Raw genomic sequence first — 19,708 nt, 5'->3', positions numbered from 1 at the left:
GTGAGAGAGAGAGAGAGAGAGAGAGAGAGAGAGAGAGAGAGAGAGAGACTGTCTAGACAGACAGACAGACAGACAGAGCGTAATAAAAGTGTTTCCTAAGCCTTTTTTTTCACTAACACCTTAACATTCTTTTTTTTATTGCACAGATGAAAAGAAGCAACGAATGGCCTGTCGGGCAAATATTTGTTGCAATCTGTTCCTGTATGTTTGGTAATGAGTATAAGTCATTTGGCATTCTGGTAATGAGCATGTCTAAATCTGGTAATAAGAAGGTACATTAGTGTGACATTTAATTTCTACAAACGGTTTCCAGCCCTGACATTTATGCAGGATGGGACATGAATCAGACAGGAGGGGGTGTCTCTGCCACCCTGTCATGGACATGTACGCGTAATGTTCAGGTATATGACAGGGTGCCGCCGCCCGGGCCCGGCCGCCAGAATGCGGCCCGATGCTATGGTTCAGTTCAGCATAGTTCCGCGGGGCGTGTAGATGTGTACTAGATACCACAGTGTAAGCATTACCAGTGGTTCCGCGCGCAGGTTGCTGATAGTGACAATGATCCAAATGATGACGTCACCAGGTTCCTGCTGGCATTTTAGCAGTAACTCGCGTAGAATATGAACCTGAATTGGAGTGTCTTAGAAAATGGTGCATTTTTAACGGTAACTTACGTTCAATGTGAAGTTTTCTTTGTAACTTTACTGAAAGAGTTTCTCTCTCTCTCTCTCTCTCTCTCTCTCTCTCTCTCTCTCTCTATATATATATATATATATATATATATATATATATATATATATATATATATATACAGTATAATCACTGCTGGTCACTATTGATGTGTGTGTGTGTGTGTGTGTGTACTTCATTTTTTATCACTTTTTACCTTCTGCAGCTTCTGTTGAAGCAACCAAACGTTACCCTACCGAATGAGCTTAGAGCTCGTTATTACCGATCCCTGGGTAGGCCAGAGACAACACACCAGGGACAACGTGATCACAATTCCTACGTTTACATCCCGTACCTACTTACTGCTAGGTGGAGAGGGGACACACATATGAAAAGGAAAAATCCCACCTATTTTTTGCCCCGGCAGGGTGGGGATTGAACTCGGGCTCTCTCAGCTGTGTACTGAGTGCTCTAACCACTAAGCTACGGGGTGTGTTCTATACATACATACCCACATTTACAAGTAAAATAAGCAATAATATCCTGTATCCCTATTTCACCAATAATCATCGATCCAGTGTGGTTCTTAACGTCTGTGAATACATTACCTTAAATTATTAATATTCTTGTTTAGCCTATGTACTCTAGCTAACTTGTCATTGAATGTGATTAGACAACCATACTTAATTGTGTGTGTGTGTGTGTGTGTGTGTGTGTGTGTGTGTGTGTGTGTGTGTGTGTGTGTTTGTTTGTTTGTTTGTGTGTGTGTGTGTAATTAACATCTCATAAATTTGCATCTGTTACTACTGCTTTCATTGTGTCTGTTAGGGTGTGTGCAGCTACATTAAAATGAAAAAAAAAATAAAAAATAAGATATGATTTCATAGACATATAATTCCTTAGAGCAATGACACAAGTGTAGGGTTACTCTTCCTTTGTTGAAAATACTTTCTGCAACACACACACACACACACACACACACACACACACTAAAGTGTGGAGTATTATACTTTAAAAAGGCAAGTTAAGAAAGAAATTAGGTGAGAAAAAAGGAACTTTGCACAAAGAACAACCAGGATTGGGATGGTGGCTATAATCACTCAGTTATGAATGGGGACTGCTATGTTTGGGCCAACTAGCCCTCCCTCTACAGTTGCCTAACTCTTAAGTATATGTACATAGGTATGAAGAAGAAAAGATCCACAGGAATGAAATGAAAATGATGGTACGTAGTATTCATTAAATTTTATTAATTGGAAATGTGAATTATATAACCTCTGCATGATTCCAGTGATTAAGAGCATCACCAATATTCTGAACACAAACGCCTTCAAAGATTCCTCAAAGTAATCATATATAACTGAGAATACAGGGGAATTCTATGAAAGTAAACCTGAGTACTGTTTGATAAAAGGTAAAAATAATAACATTAAATAAAACAACTTCACCATAAAATGACATCTATACAAGCCATGGAATACTGGCAGTGTCTCAAACATCTTTACTCTTTGTAATACAGGTGGGAGAGATGCTTGAATGCTTACCTATGAATGCTTACCTATGAAATGGTAGTGGGGAAATAAGAAGAGAACTTCTTGTAGTGATCCCCACCTCTATGTCAAGTCAGCCAGTGTTATGGTCTGTTTATGTGTCTGTCATATCGTGCTTTAAAAGTGGCTATCGTGGGGGCTGTTACTACGCTCTCAGGGAGGGCGTTCCAGTGGTCGATGGTTCTAATCGCAAACCAATTTCCCTTGGTGGTGGTTGTCCAGTGGTCGGGTCTCACTAATTTAAGGCTGTGTCCCCTGAGGTTATTGGTGTTAAGGTGGAAGAATTTGGTGTAGGGGACATCTTCAAAGCCGTGCAGGAGCTTATAGGTCTCTATCATGTCCCCCCGCGTTCTTCTGTCCTTGAGTGTCTGGATACCGAGTTGGCTGCACCTTTCTTCATATGGAAGGTGGGACAGTTCCGGGACCAGCTTTGTCGCCCTCCTCTGCACCTTTTCTAGGGTCTGAATGTCTCCTATCTGGTGTGGGGACCACACTTGGGCGCCGTAATCAAGGATCGGGCGGACCAGGGCTAGGTAGAGTGGGAGGAGGATCTTTCTGCTGAGAACCACAATGTTCCTGTTGATGACGCCAAGGCGGCTGTTTGCTTTGGCCGCTATAGTGGCTATGTGAGTGGCTGGTTTGAGGTCGTTGGAAATTGTGACTCCGAGATCTTTTTCTTTGGATGACTTTTGAAGGGTCTTGTTGCCGAGCTGGTAGTGTTGTTGAGGATTGAGTCGGCCAACGTGCATTGTTTTGCATTTCTCGGAGTTAAAAGTTAACAGCCACTTTGCGCTCCAATCATCCAGCCGTGCCATGTCCCTCTGCAGAATTGCAAGGTCCTCAGGTGTCTGGATGGTGCGGTATATCTTGGCGTCATCAGCAAAGAGGCTCACGCTGGATTCCAGATGACTGGTCAGGTCATTGATGTACACGATGAACAGCACTGGGCCCAGAACTGTCCCTTGGGGAACGCCGCTGTGCACAGGAAGCCATTCAGAGTGGAAGGTCCTGATAGTGACCCTGTGGTACCGTCCTGACAGGAAGCTCTTGATCCATTTCAGGAGAAGCCCATCGACACCCATTGCCTTAAGCCCCTATTACACGTATCCGGTTTCCTACGGCGCCGTCGGTCGCGACGCTAGCATATGTTCAAACCGGAGCGTGTGATAGCAAATCGGCCGTATGAACGCTCACCCACGGCCGGCCGGATGAACTTTCGCCAGTACTAAAGTTGGCCGTACGGCCAACCTTCAAACAGCACGCTAGAGCAATAGCAACGAGATTGTCGTCGAGAGAAGGCATGTCACTCCTCCACCACATCCAGTGCTACACTGACCCACTTGCCACCGGCCGTTCAAATACGTGTAATAACTCTAGCCGAAAGCCAGAATTTTCCTACGGCGCCGTAAATGGGTTGGGAAACCGGATACGTGTAATAGGGGCTTTAGCCCCTATTACACGTATCCGGTTTCGGCGCCGTCGGTCGCGACGCTAGCATATGTTCAAACCGGAGCGTGTGATAGCAAATCGGCCGTATGAACGCTCACCCACGGCCGGCCGGATGAACTTTCGCCAGTACTAAAGTTGGCCGTACGGCCGTCGTACGTCACGACTGAGGACGGAGCGTGTAATTGCTCACCGTATGGTATGACATCAGTCTGCTGCACCTGACAGTGGAACGTCGCCACCATGACAAGCTCTTGCGCCAGTGATTTCTTGAGTGACTTCATAGAAATTTATCGAAATGAGCCATGTTTGTGGTTCATTAAATCTAAGGATTATTCAAACAGAGAAGTGAGAAATGCAGCATATGGTAAATTAGTAAATAAACTTCAAGAAATTGATCCTAGTGCCAATAAAGATACTGTTGTTAAGAAAATAAATAACTTGAGGAGCTCATACAATAAAGAGCTTAAAAAAGTGCAAGCGTCTAAAAGTTCGGGGAGCGGTTCAGACTCCATTTATACTCCAAAACTCTCATATTTTCATCTGCTGCATTTCACCAAAGACCAAAATGTGGAATGTGAACCATCTGTTTCAAACATGAGCCTTAATACACAGGACATCAATGAAGAGGTATGTATATATAATCATGTCATATTTTATTTACAAACAAAAGAAAGCTTACAAATATTCAGTTGAATAATCCACACTATTTCTTTATTTAAATATTTTGGCATGTCACTCCTCCACCACATCCAGTGCTACACTGACCCACTTGCCACCGGCCGTTCAAATACGTGTAATAACTCTGGCCGTAGGCCAGAATTTTCCTACGGCGCCGTAGGCCAGGTTGGCCGTAGGAAACCGGATACGTGTAATAGGGGCTTTAAGTTTAGTGCCAAGTCTCTCATGGGGAACTCTGTCAAATGCCTTCTCGCAGTCCAGGTAGTTGACATCGACACAGTCTCCTCTGTCCACAGCATTGACGAGGTCGTCAACGTAGCAGAGGAGGTTGGTGAGGCAGCTTCTATTTTTCCGGAAGCCGTGTTGGCTGTCCGTTATAAGGTCGTGAGTGGCCAAATAGTGTACTAAACCCTCACGGATCACCCCTTCTAAGACCTTGGACACAACACTTGTAAGGGACACAGGGCGGTAATTGAGTGGGTCAGTCTTCGATCCTTTTTTGTAGATAGGAGAGATGTTGGCCTTTCTCCAATCCTCCGGGACTTCCCCAGTGCTCAAGGATGATCTAAAGATGTCAAGGAGGGGGTCACATAAAATGTCGGCACATTCCTTCAGCACAAGGGGGGAAATTCCGTCAGGACCTGGGGCTTTGGAGGCATTGAGTGCTGACAGCCTTGACTTTAATTCCCCTCTAGTCAGAGATACAGTAGATATCTTGGGGCCCTGGTGCACATTATCTGGGGGTGGTATAGGAATACCCATGTTCTCCCTAATAAACACTGTATTGAAGGCTCGGTTCATGACTTGCGCTGTTTCTTTGTCGTTTTCTGTTAGTTTCCAGGTGTCATCCTTTAGTGCTGTAAGTTTTTCTTTGGTTCCAGTCTTAGAACGAACATAGGCCCAGAAGTGCTTTGGGTTCTCTGTAGAATCCAGAGCCACCTGTCTCTCGTAGTTCCACTTGGCTGTCCTCACCTCTCTCGTCACTATGTTTCTGTGTCTGATGTACTGTTCTCTGTGGGTGTCGGTCCTCCTTGTTCTGTATTGCTGCCATGCTTCTTCCTTCTTGGCTATAAGTGCCTGTAACCTTCTGGTCATCCATTTGGGCCTGGTGGTTCCTTGGCTTCTTTTATAGTGTGGGACACAAGCCTGAACAGTCTTGGCGTAGTGTTTCATAAAAATCTCCCATTTTTCACTCACTGGCTCGGCAGCAAACAGGCTCGCCCAGTCGGTGTTGGCAAATTCCTCCCGCAATTTAGGTATGTCAGCTTTGTGATAGTTCAGCTTCCATTCATTTCCATCAGGTTCATTTACTTTGTGGTCTGTTGTGAGGGTAAAAGTTAAAACTGCATGTTTACTCAAGCCGATGGGTGGTAGGAAGCATAGGTCATGGATTTCAGTGTCGGTTTTTGTAAATACTAGGTCTAGTCGGGAAGGGTTATCTGTATCCCGCATATGGGTCCAGTCGTCCACATTTTGGGTCCAAAAGTTGTCATTCACAGCATCCAGGAATTTACAGGCTTGGCCATAACCCTGAGTGCCACTCACTGTACGGTTCTCTTCCCAGACGATGTTTCCAAAGTTGAAGTCGCCACAGACTAGTATTTGCTTTTCCTTAGAATAAGATTCACTTAATCTAATCAGGTCACAGATGAGATCATTGTTGTCATGACTGGATGACGGAGTCCTATAAATAGTGCCTATAATTAAATCCCTCCCCTCCCTCTGACACTTAACCTCACACCAGACTGACTCTTGGCCTTGGTGGTCATTCAGGCAACCGACAGAATCCTCATTCGCGATGAGTCCATTGTTCACCAATAAGGCTACTCCTCCTCCCGGTGCATTCTGTACAGGTCTGTCCCTTCTTATGACAGTGTATTTCTTGGTGTTGAAGATATTGGAACTCAGGGTGTCCCTATTGCACTTGGTTTCTGTAAGAAAGACTAGGTCTGGTTGTTCTTTGTCGAGGAGAGCGTCTAGTTCAGCGGTTTTGTTACTGAGGCCATCGATGTTAGTGTACAAGCATTTAAGTGTCTGGTGAGGGTAGTCTTATCTCTAGCGATACTTTCTCTGCCGAAAGGATCGCGCTGATTGGGTCTCCTTTGGCACTCTGATGACATCCATGTTTTTGTAGTCCACTACCCACTTGAATTCCTGGTCATTTTCTTCCTGTGTTTTGGTCACAGCCAGAGTTATTAATTTCTGTCTCTTCTCCCGTTCCGCTTTTGACCTGTCTCTGAAGATCCTAACCTTCTTCATCGCTGGGTCAGGGACGGCACTCAGTTCTGGTGTTGCTCTTGCCACTCGGTCAACCATGTAAGGAGCCTCAAATCTAACCCTAAGTAGTCTGGCATTGTTATCTGCATCTCTCTTGCTGTGTAGCCTGTTGGTGTCTACTACTTTGTAGTTTTCTGGCCCGACCTTCATGCTTGTAAAGAGTTTGGTGACGTACTCTAGGTCAGCAGCTTTGCCCACATCCAGGTCATCAGTGTCAGGTTCAGGTACACTCCCCAAAATGAGGTTCTTGGCACGGAAGGCTTTGTCCTTCTCATCGTCCAGCATCTTCTGAACTTCCTTCTTCACCTGAACTGGTTCCTTAGGTTCTGGGTCTGGGTTAGGACGGGTTTCAAGGGTCCTTTTAACCTCCTCCTGAATTTCCCTTTTCATGTTTTCCTTCTCTAGCTCTATAACCTTGTTTACCTCGTCCTTGGCTCGGTCCACCCCTTCCGCCACTGTTTTCTTGGAGTCAGATTCCTGGGCACTGAGTCTCCGTTCGAGTTCTTCTAACCTCTTTGTGTTGCTGTCCACCTGATCCTTCAGGGGTCCAATGCTATTAATGAACTGTACAGCAATCTGTTCGCAGTTCCTGACGGTGCAGTAAAACTTAGCACGTGCCCCTAGCTTGGTCCACACCCCAGCCTCTTCCTTGGTGAGGCCTTCGCATGTAAAATGTACCCAGAACTTACAGCAATCACAGCATATTCCTTGGTCAACCCGAGAGTTGCAGTGCCCGCACACCTCGGCCTTCTTCCTCCTGGTGAGTCCTTTGTTGTTGTTTGCGTCGGCCATCTTGACGACCTTGTGGGATGCACCCAGCACAGACACGAAAAAAACAGACCACACACACACGGCTGACTCAATCACTACTTCAATTCCCCACCACCATATACTTAGGTAAGCGTGTGTATGCAGCTAGCCTCCGTTGCCCGCCGAGGAACGTCCCAAATCCCAGTTTTCACGGCCACCTCCGACACCTGACCAGCTCCGTGTATATTAAAGGAAAGGATAAATAATCTGTATGGATAAAGACTGAGAGTCATGAGCCAAATATGCATGCTATCAGCCAGAACTGGACATGATATATTAAAGGTGTGAAATTCAACTGTCCAAGTGTGATAACACTGTTAAGGATGAAATTACACCAATGAATATTGAGCGGTTTGCCTCAGGCTGCTTCTTGGTTCAGTCCCCCTTGCTACTGCCAAGTTTTCTTTGATTTCTGAAAGAAATGCAAGTATTATTTTTTCTAGTCTTTTTATAAGAAAAATTAGTAAAAAGCATTTGTATGATTTATTGCATTGTTTTATGCATTTGCTAAGACTTGAAAAGGATGGTAGATATCTACCACTTGTATTTTTGTAAGTTTGTTTTTGTAAGAAATACAGCTGGCAAGATGGCTCCTCACGGGTTTCCATGACCGAATCCTCTCCATGTCTTATGATCAGACGTCGCCTCATTTTCTACATTTTGGTGCCCAGACCCGGGAATCCTTTAGATGAAGTGGACAAGAAGGTATTTGGACCCGGATAAGCAGTGAGTACGATGTCTGAAGACGTGAAGGCAGCCAAGAAGAGGAGGGCCGCAGCGAGATGCTGGGTCACTCGTAGTGTCAAGGAACTGCAGGAATTATTTGAGGATGACACTACCAGCTTTGAGTTGTTGGATGCTGCTGTTAGTGTTTTTGACCAGAGGCTTGCAGTCTTTGACGACCGTCAGGCGGAAGTTGAGTTATTGTTGGATGAGTCTGACGAGTTGGAGGCAGACATGGATGAAACTGACAAGTTTCACAAGCTTGCCAGGAAGACTAGAGCCGAGGCAGCTAAACGCTTGAAAGGTACGAGAGTTGAGAATGACAGTGCATCTGTTTCTAGTAAGGAAAGGTCAGAGGTGAAATTACCTAGACTAGAGCTCCCTAAGTATTCTGGTGAGTTAACTGAATGGCAGTCTTTCTGGGACAGATTTGAGGCTCTAGTTGACCAAAGTGAGCTGCCAGATATAAGTAAATTTAGTTACTTGCAGTCAGTGCTTCAAGGAGAGGCACGATCTGTCATCCAGGGCTTGGCTCTTTCTTCTGCTAACTATAAGGTGGCCTGTGACCTTCTGAAAAAAAGATTCGGTCGTCCTGAGAGAATAATTTTTGCCCATGTGCAAGGTTTACTGAATGTTTCCCTGACACCCAGAGCCAAGGGAGCTAATCAATGTGATTCCCTGTGGAAGTTACAAGACCAGCTGTTATGTCATGTAAGAAGCTTGGAAGGCCTTGGGATCAAGGGTGACCAGTATGGCGTGGTGTTAACTCCAGTCATCCTATCTCGACTTCCACAAGATATACGCTTGGAATGGTCTAGGGAAAGTTCCGGACATGAAGCTGACTTGGAGTGGCTACTGAAGTTCCTACAAACCGAGATCCAGCGTCGTGAGAGGTCAGAAACCTTTAAGGATTTGTCCATGGAAAGGAACACCGTACGGCAAGACGTCGAAAGAAAAAAGGGTGACGTTGAAAGAAAAAAGGTTAGTTCAGCTTCAGCCCTGCAGACTTCAGCTGAAGAATTCCCACTACAGTGTGCGTTTTGTCAGAAGCGACACAAGTCTGAGAAGTGTTGGCAGATACTTAAGTTGGGTATACATGACCGAGAGGAGAAAGTTAAGCAAGAAGGACTGTGTTTTAAGTGTCTTCTCAAAGGACATGTTTCCAAAGTCTGTAGGGGTACGGTGAAGTGTACTGTTTGTAATGGGCATCACAACGTGTTGTTTTGTAGGGCTGGCCAACCTTGTGTGGAAACTAATAACTCTTCAGGTAAACAGATTGTCACCAAAAAATCTAATGACCAAGTAAGTGTTCAGTCAAGTGAGACAATAAATACTGGTACTGTTGAGCATGTTGGCATCTCTCATGAGCAGAAAGTTAAAAGGGCTACTGTATTGCAGACAGCTAAAATTAAAGTTCTAACAAATGGTGGAGATTCTGTTGAGGCTACTGTAATGTTTGATTTAGGAGCAGATACCACCTATGTAAGTCATGACTTTGTGAGAAGGATCAAGCCTAAGTGGGTCACATCTAAGTATACTTCTTACTCAGCCTTTGGTAACAAGAAATCACAAGGCAGCAAGGAACGGAATGTCTATGATGTGAATTTGATTGACACTCAGGGTTATTACCATTCTGTATTAGCAGTTGAAGTTATGTCCATTTGTCCACCCTTGAGTCGTCAACGGGTACCTGATGATTTCTTAGAACCCCTTTCACATCTACAGTTAGCTGATGACTATGGACATGATCGTGACCTCACTTTAGATATACTGGTTGGTGTGGATAATTACTGGAGATTTGTTTCAGCAGACAGTGTTGTGAAATCTGAGGATTTAGTAGCCCACAAAACCAAGTTTGGTTGGATTTTGTCTGGTTCTTGTTTGAAGGCCCATGAGGTGAGTGTATCTCATCAGATGTTATGCATAAATACTGCTAAACATTTCAATGAATCTGATTTGCATAAATTCTGGAATTTAGAAAGCATAGGTATTTATCCAGAGAAAGATAGACCTCCCAAAGACCCAGTGTTGGACAGTTTTGAGGAAACAGTTCAGTATGTTAATGGCAGGTATGAGGTTGCTCTACCGTGGAAAAATCAAGATGCAAGGTTAAGTTTGCTTGATAATGAGAAATGTGCAAGGAAGAGATTGTCAGTACTCAACCTTAAATTTGAGAAAAACCCTGATCTGAAAGATGAATATGATAAAGTACTCAAGAATTATGAGGAGAGTAATATTATTGTTGAGGTTCCCCTGTCTGAAATTGAAAGTCCTTATCCCACTTACTATATGCCACATAGACCTGTTATTAAAGACTGTGTTTCCACAAAGATTAGGCCTGTGTTTGATGCTTCTGCAGCTGGACCTAATGGTATATCCCTGAATGACTGTTTGGAGTCAGGTCCATCACTAATTCCTGATCTTGTTGGAATATTACTAAGGTTTAGCAGATGGAATGCTGCCTTAACGGCAGATATTTCAAAGGCATTTTTGCAGATTGGTGTTCAACGCTCTGATCAGGATGTTCATCGGTTTTTGTGGCAATGTGGTGATATAGTACGTGTGATGAGGTTTGTGAGAGTGCCTTTTGGTAATACCAGCAGTCCATTTTTACTGAATGCCACTCTTAAACACCATTTGAATTTTTACCCTGATTCAGTTACAGTAAGAGAGCTTCAGGAAAACTTGTATGTTGATGATTGGCTCTCTGGAGCAGATACTGTTGAAGAAGCCAGTAAAATGCTTAGTAAAGCTCAGGGCATATTATCAGATGCTGGTATGACTTTATCCAAGTGGCACACTAACAGTGATATATTGATTGATCAGCATTATCAATATTTTGAACCTGAGTTGGATGAGGTAACAAAGTTGTTGGGAATGTATTGGAACTCCTCTGAAGATGTGTTTTCATTTAAAGGATTCAGTCTGGGTGATAAATTAGATTTAAGATTCACCAAGAGAAATGTATTGAGTTTAATTGCTAGACTGTTTGACCCACTTGGTTTGATAAGCCCCCTCACTATGTATGCTAAAATACTATTTCAGGAAATTTGGCGTCTTGGACTTAGTTGGGATGAAATCCTACCACATGATTTGCAGTTAAAGTTTCAGCAGTGGATTGATAGTATTGAGACTATTAAGATCTTTGAAATACATAGGTGTTACTTTCCAGGTTTGTCTTTAAGTTCAGTTGAACTTGAAGGCTTGGAGGTTCATGCATTCAGTGATGCTTCTGAAAAAGGTTATGGTAGCATAGTGTACCTACGTGTACCTAAATCACTTGAGGAGTTCCATGTATCTTTTGTTATGTCCAGAACAAAAGTAGCTCCTATCAAGCGGGTTACTTTACCTCGGCTGGAACTACTAGGAGCTTTGTTGAGTGCTCGTCTCATTAATTTTGTAAAATCAGCCTTACATTTCCCTGATAGTGTAAGATTAGCTTGCTGGACAGATTCTAAAGTTGCCTTGTCTTGGATAAAGGGTAATCCCACAAAATGGAAAATGTTTGTGGCTAACAGAGTAACTGAAATACAGTCATTAATATCCCTAGTAATTGGTACCACTGCCCTGGTAAAGATAACCCTGCAGATCTGATGACACGAGGTGTTCTGGCTGATCAACTGATCTCAAATGACATATGGCTGAGAGGTCCCAAGTGGCTTTCTAATTCCTCGTGTGTTAGTGCTGAAAGTAAATTTGAAGATGAGGCACACCAGTTTGATCTTCCCAGTGAAGAATATAATGGAGAAGGAGTAGCTATGACTGTTAATGAAAAAGCCACATCTGTATTTGATTTCAGTAGATACAGTGATTTCACGAAGATTCTGAATATTGTCGCCTGGGTTAGGAGATTCATTCACAATTGTAAACCCAATGGTATTAAACATTCAGGCTCTCTTACATATGAGGAGTTGAGTAAGGCTAAGGACTACATCTTTATCTGTGTTCAGAAAGAAAGCTATGAGAAAGAAATAATTGCTCTGTCACAAGGCAAATCTCTTCCGAGAAATTCTTCCTTAAAAGAACTTAACCCCTTTCTAGACTCTATTGGATTATTGAGAATCAAAGGTAGATTACAACATTCTGAATTGAATTATGACAGCAAGCACCCCATTATTATTCCTAATTGTCATGTGGCCAAACTCATAGTGCGGTTTCAGCATAAACTTTTGAAGCATGCTGGTGTTCATACCCTCATGTCAACCATCAGACACTCTTATTGGATTAAGACGAGTGGCTAAAAGAATTTGTAAAGAATGTGTTGCTTGCAAGAGATTTGATTCTAGACCATGCAGCCAACCAGCTCCTCCTTTGCCAGAATTGAGGGTTAAGCCTACCTTCCCCTTTGCCATAACTGGACTAGATTATGCAGGCCCCTTGTTTGCAGTTGATCAACCATCTAAGAAACTGTATATTTTGTTATTTACATGTGCAGTCACAAGATCTGTTCATTTGGAGTTAACAGATTCACTTTCAGTACCTGATTGTATTTTGGCCATCCGCAGATTTTCTGCAAGGCGCGGACTCCCATCTGTGATATATTCAGATAATGCCAAGACCTTTATAAGTGTTGCCAATATGCTTCAGCAATATTTTAGTATGTTCAGCCCTGAGTGGAAGTTCATTGCTCCCAGATCCCCATGGTGGGGAGGTTGGTGGGAGCGGCTTGTGAGGTCTGTGAAATCTGCTCTTAAGAAATCTCTTGGCACTAGATGTTTGACTAAGTGTGAACTTGCAACAACTTTGTTTGAAGTCGAGGCTTGCATCAATTCTAGACCTCTTACTTATGTAAATGAAGACCCTGATATAAGTGACCCTTTGACACCCTCACATTTTCTGATTGGTCGAGTTGCAGGATTTCAGCCTCATATTTCTGATAAGCAAGTAAATGTCAGTAATAAAGACCTAAGTGAAAGAGAAATTGTTCGGAAAAGGCTACTCGACAAATTCTGGAAAATGTGGAGTGATGACTATTTAAAGAATTTGCCACCTACAGTGAAGGGATTTAAACCTAATTGCAATGTGAAGAAGGGTTCTGTTGTGTTGTTAAGAGAAGATAATGTGCCTAGGATGAATTGGCCTTTGGGCATTATTATTGATTTATTTCCTGGCAGTGATGGTATAGTAAGGTGTGTAAATGTGAAAACTGCCAAGGGAGTTTTGTGTAGACCTGTTCAGAAATTACATGACTTAGAGATTTTCTATGATGCAAACAGTGCCAAAGAAAATTCAGAGGTTCCCATGGAGCACCATATACAAGACAATGAAGAAGTAGGGGAGAATGACGGAACTGAATCTCTTGAACATGTAAAGATAACAAAGAGGGGGCGTGTGGTCAAGCCACGTGCTGTTCTTGATTTGTGAAGTTTTCCTGTTGATAGTGGGGTTACTTATGTATGGGTATTGTTACTGGTTCAGTGACAGGAACTTGTTGTTTGTGATACAAATTGAGATTATACATGTTTTCTTTGATAGGAGCTTGAGTGCTCCTATGGTGGGGAGTATGTTAAGGATGAAATTACACCAATGAATATTGAGCGGTTTGCCTCAGGCTGCTTCTTGGTTCAGTCCCCCTTGCTACTGCCAAGTTTTCTTTGATTTCTTTAAGAAATGCAAGTATTATTTTTTCTAGTCTTTTTATAAGAAAAATTAGTAAAAAGCATTTGTATGATTTATTGCATTGTTTTATGCATTTGCTAAGACTTGAAAAGGATGGTAGATATCTACCACTTGTATTTTTGTACGTTTGTTTTTGTAAGAAATACAGCTGGCAAGATGGCTCCTCACGGGTTTCCATGACCGAATCCTCTCCATGTCTTATGATCAGACGTCGCCTCATTTTCTACAAACACTAAGGACAAACTGTATGAGGAATTGACCATGACTCTTCAACAGCCCCCCTCTGAACCTGAAGAACATGTCATTCTGTTTAGAGGAGGCTTTCAAACACAAACTAGATGCCTTCCTGCAAAAGATTCAAGACACTCCTCCGATACCATCATACAACACTTGGCCACATTATACGAGTAACATGCCGGTCAATAGTATATCAGTTGTATAACTACAAAGATTTCTGTATATACATAGGCTACATAATACTTAGAATCTGACAGCATCAAACTTTTTCTTCTTATACCTTTTTGCTTCAGTTCGCCATGAGTTTAGTTCTCTGTTTAATGTGCGGATCTTGAAGAAAGTTCGGCATCGAACAAATGCATGTACTACCTCAGCAGGTAAATCGACAAGCTTGCATGTTTCTTCAGTTAGTTTGTTGATGCTCTGTTTACCAGGTTTTAACTTATTCTTTCCATGGTAGCATATAAACTGTTGTTCCATTATCTTCAGTTTTTCTAGGAACTCTGGGGTTGGGTGTTTTAGAGTACAGTTTCTCCAGCATAAATCATCTGTTAAAGTTGATCTTTCAACCTTTCTCACCTTTGAGCTTAGATCATATTCAGGAAATCTGTTTGCCAAATATCCCCCAAAATATATTTGGCCTTTTTCTTCAATTGCATGTTCTAAATCTTTTTCACATATCACATCTTCACTATTAGAAAGCTGTGGTTCATTTTCAAGTGGGGGAAAATTTTCATTCTCAAGATTTTGATCTCTCACCATTGACGAAAACCATTGCTGAGAGTGTGAGCTCATTGTGAAGCCTTTCATCTTCATCCACTTCTTCACCTGTTTTGTCATCTGTCGGCGAATCACATTTGGTCACATTGGTAGAACTCTGTTTATCATTCTTTGCTCTCAAGAGAGAATGGTCTCTTCCTAGAATATGCATTCGGAGGCGATGCTTTACAGAAACTGGGGATGGATTATCATTCAATCCTCCAAGTTTTCTGAGACTTCCGAACAGATGTTCTAGGCTATCCTGATTCAATCTGCTGGTCAATATGTATTTTATATTGTACCTTTCATTTAACATTTGGTAAAGCTTTGGCAAAGACTGGGAAGATACAAGTAAACCCTTTTGAAACTGATATACTCTGTTGGCACCACAAACTTTCATTGCTCTTACAGTGTTTTCCATTTTTGACAAAATTTGATTTTGCCTAGGCAAATCAGTTCCATATGCATTTCTACTTTCTTTCTTGTCATACGACAGTCTTGAATTAAATGCATCAAACCAAGAATCAGCCAACAAAATAAAATCACTTGTAGCATCCCAGTCCTTAGACAAATAACCTTTTCTTCCAAAGTACCTCAAAGTCTTTGCTGTTGTTTCAGAAAGCAATTGAGCAGCTAACTTGACTTTCATCCTATGTGGCCCTTTGACATTAATGTGTTTACTTGAAAGGCGATGTGTGACCTTTATGTCAGATCTACTGTGAGCTATTAATTGTTGGACACATTGACTTAAAACATATTGTCCATTATCTAAAACAAACCCATGGTCAAGGAAGTTGTTCCGGATTAGTTTTAAAAGATGAGGGGCATCTGCAAATACAAATATTTCCTATTAGTATCTGCTGGGTTTGTGAAGAATGTCTGTTCTGATGTTATTTCCAGGGAGTTCCAAAGTTTAACATTAGTTGGTCCAAGGTCACACACCATAGCTACAACAGGAAATCCTGCAGCCTCTACTTCCTCTATCAACCTGAAGAGAAGACACTTTGTCATTGGGCAGTCAAAGTCATAAAAGATTATCTGCTTCCAATTCTGCACTAATCCTCTCAACATAACACACTGCACACTCTTTTTAGGGTCATAAATTTTGTCTGTAGATTGGTCATAGGACCACTCATTTGATAAGCTGCATTCATCAAATGAAAGCACACTAACACGATCAGCCTCAGCCATAGACAATGATTTATGCTTTAAAACATTAAGAACACACATCAGGATACCGGGCTCTACATCAATATTTGATACCCAGCGACAAAGAGTAGATTTAGATGGAAGAGGAAAATGCCACTTTTCTCTTAAGAAATTATAGGTTTTGTTGCTTGAAGACTTGAGCATCAACGCTCTACAAATGTCTTCCTCTGTCCAACGCGCAGGCCTCATAGATTTACCATGGAATAAAGTTTTAATTTGATTTTCCGAAAAACAAGAACTTAATCTTTTCTTTGCAATATCAATTTCCTCTGTCACACGACGCAACTCTTGGCGCAAGATTTGGTTCTCCTTGAAAGTATCACAGTCAGCATGGTGTGTCTTATGTCCCACTTCAGTTACCTCAGTGTCTGCAAGAAAACAAAGAGAATAACAGTCATGTCACTTAACATAGCACTAAAGAAATTATGTGTCCCTCCCCTGTTTTCTAGTAACTTACAGGCAAAAACAACAATCTCTGTCACTTAACATATCACTAAAGAAATGATGTCTCCCTCCCCTGTTTTTTAGTAACTCATAGTTAGGCTTTACAGGCAAAAACAACAATCTTTGTCACTAACATATCACTAAAGAAATGATGTCTCCCTCCCCTGTTTTCTAGTAACTTACAGGCAAAAACAACAATCTTTGTCACTAACATATCACTAAAGAAATGATGTCTCCCTCCCCTGTTTTCTAGTAACTTACAGGCAAAAACAACAATCTTTGTCACTAACATATCACAAAATAAATGATGTCTCCTCCCTGTTTTTAGTAACTCATAGTTAGGCTTTACAGGCAAAACAACAATCTTTGTCACTAACATATCACTAAAGAAATGATGTCTCCTCCCTGTTTTCTAGTAACTTACAGGCAAAACAACAATCTTTGTCACTAACATATCACTAAAGAAATGATGTCTCCCTCCCCTGTTTTCTAGTAACTTACAGGCAAAAACAACAATCTTTGTCACTAACATATCACTAAAGAAATGATGTCTCCCTCCCCTGTTTTTTAGTAACTCATAGTTAGGCTTTACAGGCAAAAACAACAATCTTTGTCACTAACATATCACTAAAGAGATGATGTCTCCCTCCCCTGTTTTCTAGTAACTTACAGGCAAAAACAACAATCTTTGTCACTAACATATCACTAAAGAAATGATGTCTCCCTCCCCTGTTTTCTAGTAACTTACAGGCAAAAACAACAATCTTTGTCACTAACATATCACTAAAGAAATGATGTCTCCCTCCCCTGTTTTTTAGTAACTCATAGTTAGGCTTTACAGGCAAAAACAACAATCTTTGTCACTAACATATTGTTACGCCACCCCCCCTACCACACACCATCCACGGGCAGGCAGGCGGCGTGATCCCCACCAGAACAGCCACACGGGCACCAGTCACTCACAGCGGCCCACACAGAACACCGAGGGGAGCAGGAACGGGGCAGGGCACAAAGGATACACGTTCAACACTAAGTTCTAGTTTAATGACAGGTTCCTCACAGAGAACAGCAACTTTCAAGGGCACAGAACAGTTAGTTAATCAGGCACAGTACAGGGGCACGGCAGACACGCACACCGGATGCACACAGCTCGCGAGCGGAGCAGCTCAACACTCCCTAAGCCCAGACACGCGCCTTCTCCACTACAACTCCTCAGCCACCCTTGCTCCCCCACTGCTCGACTCAGCACTTCCTGCCCGGCGGCCCCGGGCCCCCTCCTGTCTCTCTTGTCCCAACAAGTAGAGTTGCACCATGCTGAGCTAACATTGCATCATGCTACAATTTCATCACATTACACATACAATCATTCACATACAGCACATTCGTAACACTATCTCCTCCTTCAAAAGGCAGTCGACCCGGCTGCCCCAACATTCAACAAACAAAACACATGAAATAAATCAAACTAATCAGTCCCCTGGGACATCACTAGTCTCTTAACCATCCCGGCCGACGCCTCTCTCGCCGAGGGCGCCGCTGGGATGCGGGCGGCGGCAGGCAGGCGGTGGCACCCAGAGCCGCGTCGTCGGCCCCAAGTACTTGCTCAGGGTCGTCACTGACATCTGCCGCTTCGCCCGCACCGCCCATGTTCTCGTTCGCCCCTTGGTCGACCTCTGACACGTCCCCTTCGCCGCTGCTGGGGCTCACGTCCCTCTTGCGCCGGTCGTATGTCTCCTTCATGGCCTGGCCTGCCACCTTGAGCTTGCCCCGTACGCGTCGGTGCACCTCAGCCAGGCTTTCCTGCAGTGCCGCTGCTAAGCCAGAGGTGACGGTGGGCAAGCTCACGTCGGGAGGCAGCCCCGTGGCCAAATCCACCGGTAGCCTGAGCTCCCGGCCGAACATTGAACACAGAAAAGTACATGCAATACACATAAATCAGTCTGTCCTCCACCACGTCCTCCACAGTCTCTTCTCGCGCCCCCAAGGGGCTCCGCCTGTCAGCCACGCCGTCGACCAGCCGTCAGTCCTCAGTGGGCTCTTCCACGCCATCCACTCCACGTGACGCTCGGGACAGTCGACACCGGCTCCTGGCCTCCACCCTCGGGGCAAGGTGCCCTCGCCCGGCCGTGACTACCTCCCCACGCAGCCATGCTCGAAAACCTCCTGGAAGCAAAGGGCACCATTCCGGTCACCCTCTCCAGCTCCCGTCCGAGGCCACCACGAGCCTTACTGGCCTGCGTCAGGTAGTCGAGGCCCAGCAAGCACGGCTCGTCTCGATCGGCGACGTCCATTGGCCGGCGCTCCACAGCGCTGCCTACGCCGATACGAGCCTCCACTGGCCCTTCCAGCAGCACACACTACCCCGGGTCAGGCCTCGCCGAGCACTCCTCAGCCCCCGGTGTCCACTGTCACGCGTCGTGGCTGCAACCACTAAGCCTCCCACTGGCAACACGCTGGTCGGGCGGCGGCAGCTTACTCAAGGCGGGGCCCGAGGGCGGGAGACGGCTGGAAGTCGGCTCCCTTCTCCAGCCCGTCCGCGCTTCCCGCCCGCGCCGCGTCCCTGGGCCTGGGACAGGCACTCAAGCGGTGGCCTGACTGGCCACAGTCCTTACAGCGCGGCTGGTGGGCATCGGGGCTCGGCCGGTCAAGGGAACGCGTCCTTCGCTCCCCCAGGCACCGACTGCACCTATGCCCCCTCTTGCCACAGTCCCCGCACGAGCCACGGAGACCCTCCCGGCTCGCCTTCATCGACGCTGCCTTCATCTTCACCTTCGCCATCCGGCCCCGGAGGTCATGGCAGGGCGGGGCGGCCGCTCCTAGGCCGCTGGTCATCGTCAAGGCCCCGAACTCCAAGGCCCTCGTCAGCGCGTCGTCGGTCCACGGCAGGGGGTGAGAGTCCTCGCCAGTCTCGTCCCTCAGCGCCCGGCAGTCCTCACAGAAGCGCTGCGTGCCGTCCTTCTTCATATCCAGGACGACTGCTGAGGGCCACGGACTGTCTGTCCGCTCCATCACCCCCTGCACCGCCAGCTCGTTGACGGCGCGCTGCAATTCCTCCCGCCTGGCCGGCACGACACGTCGGGGCGGGCTCCTGGTGGGCGCACCATTTCCCGTGCTGATGTTGTGCTTCACCAACCCCGTGCAGCCCAGTGGATCCAATCCACCCCCGCTGAACACGTCCGCGCACCGAGCCAGGGTGTGGCGCACCTTCGTCTGCGCCTCCGTCAGGTGAGCGGCGCTCCGGTGCGCCGAATCCTCCAGGAAGTCGGGCAGCGGCCTCACAGCGG

This window comes from Eriocheir sinensis, unplaced genomic scaffold, assembly GCF_024679095.1.
Source record: "Eriocheir sinensis breed Jianghai 21 unplaced genomic scaffold, ASM2467909v1 Scaffold37, whole genome shotgun sequence".
NCBI classification, from domain to species: Eukaryota; Metazoa; Arthropoda; class Malacostraca; order Decapoda; family Varunidae; genus Eriocheir; species Eriocheir sinensis.
Note: the sequence above shows the minus strand (reverse complement) of the source record.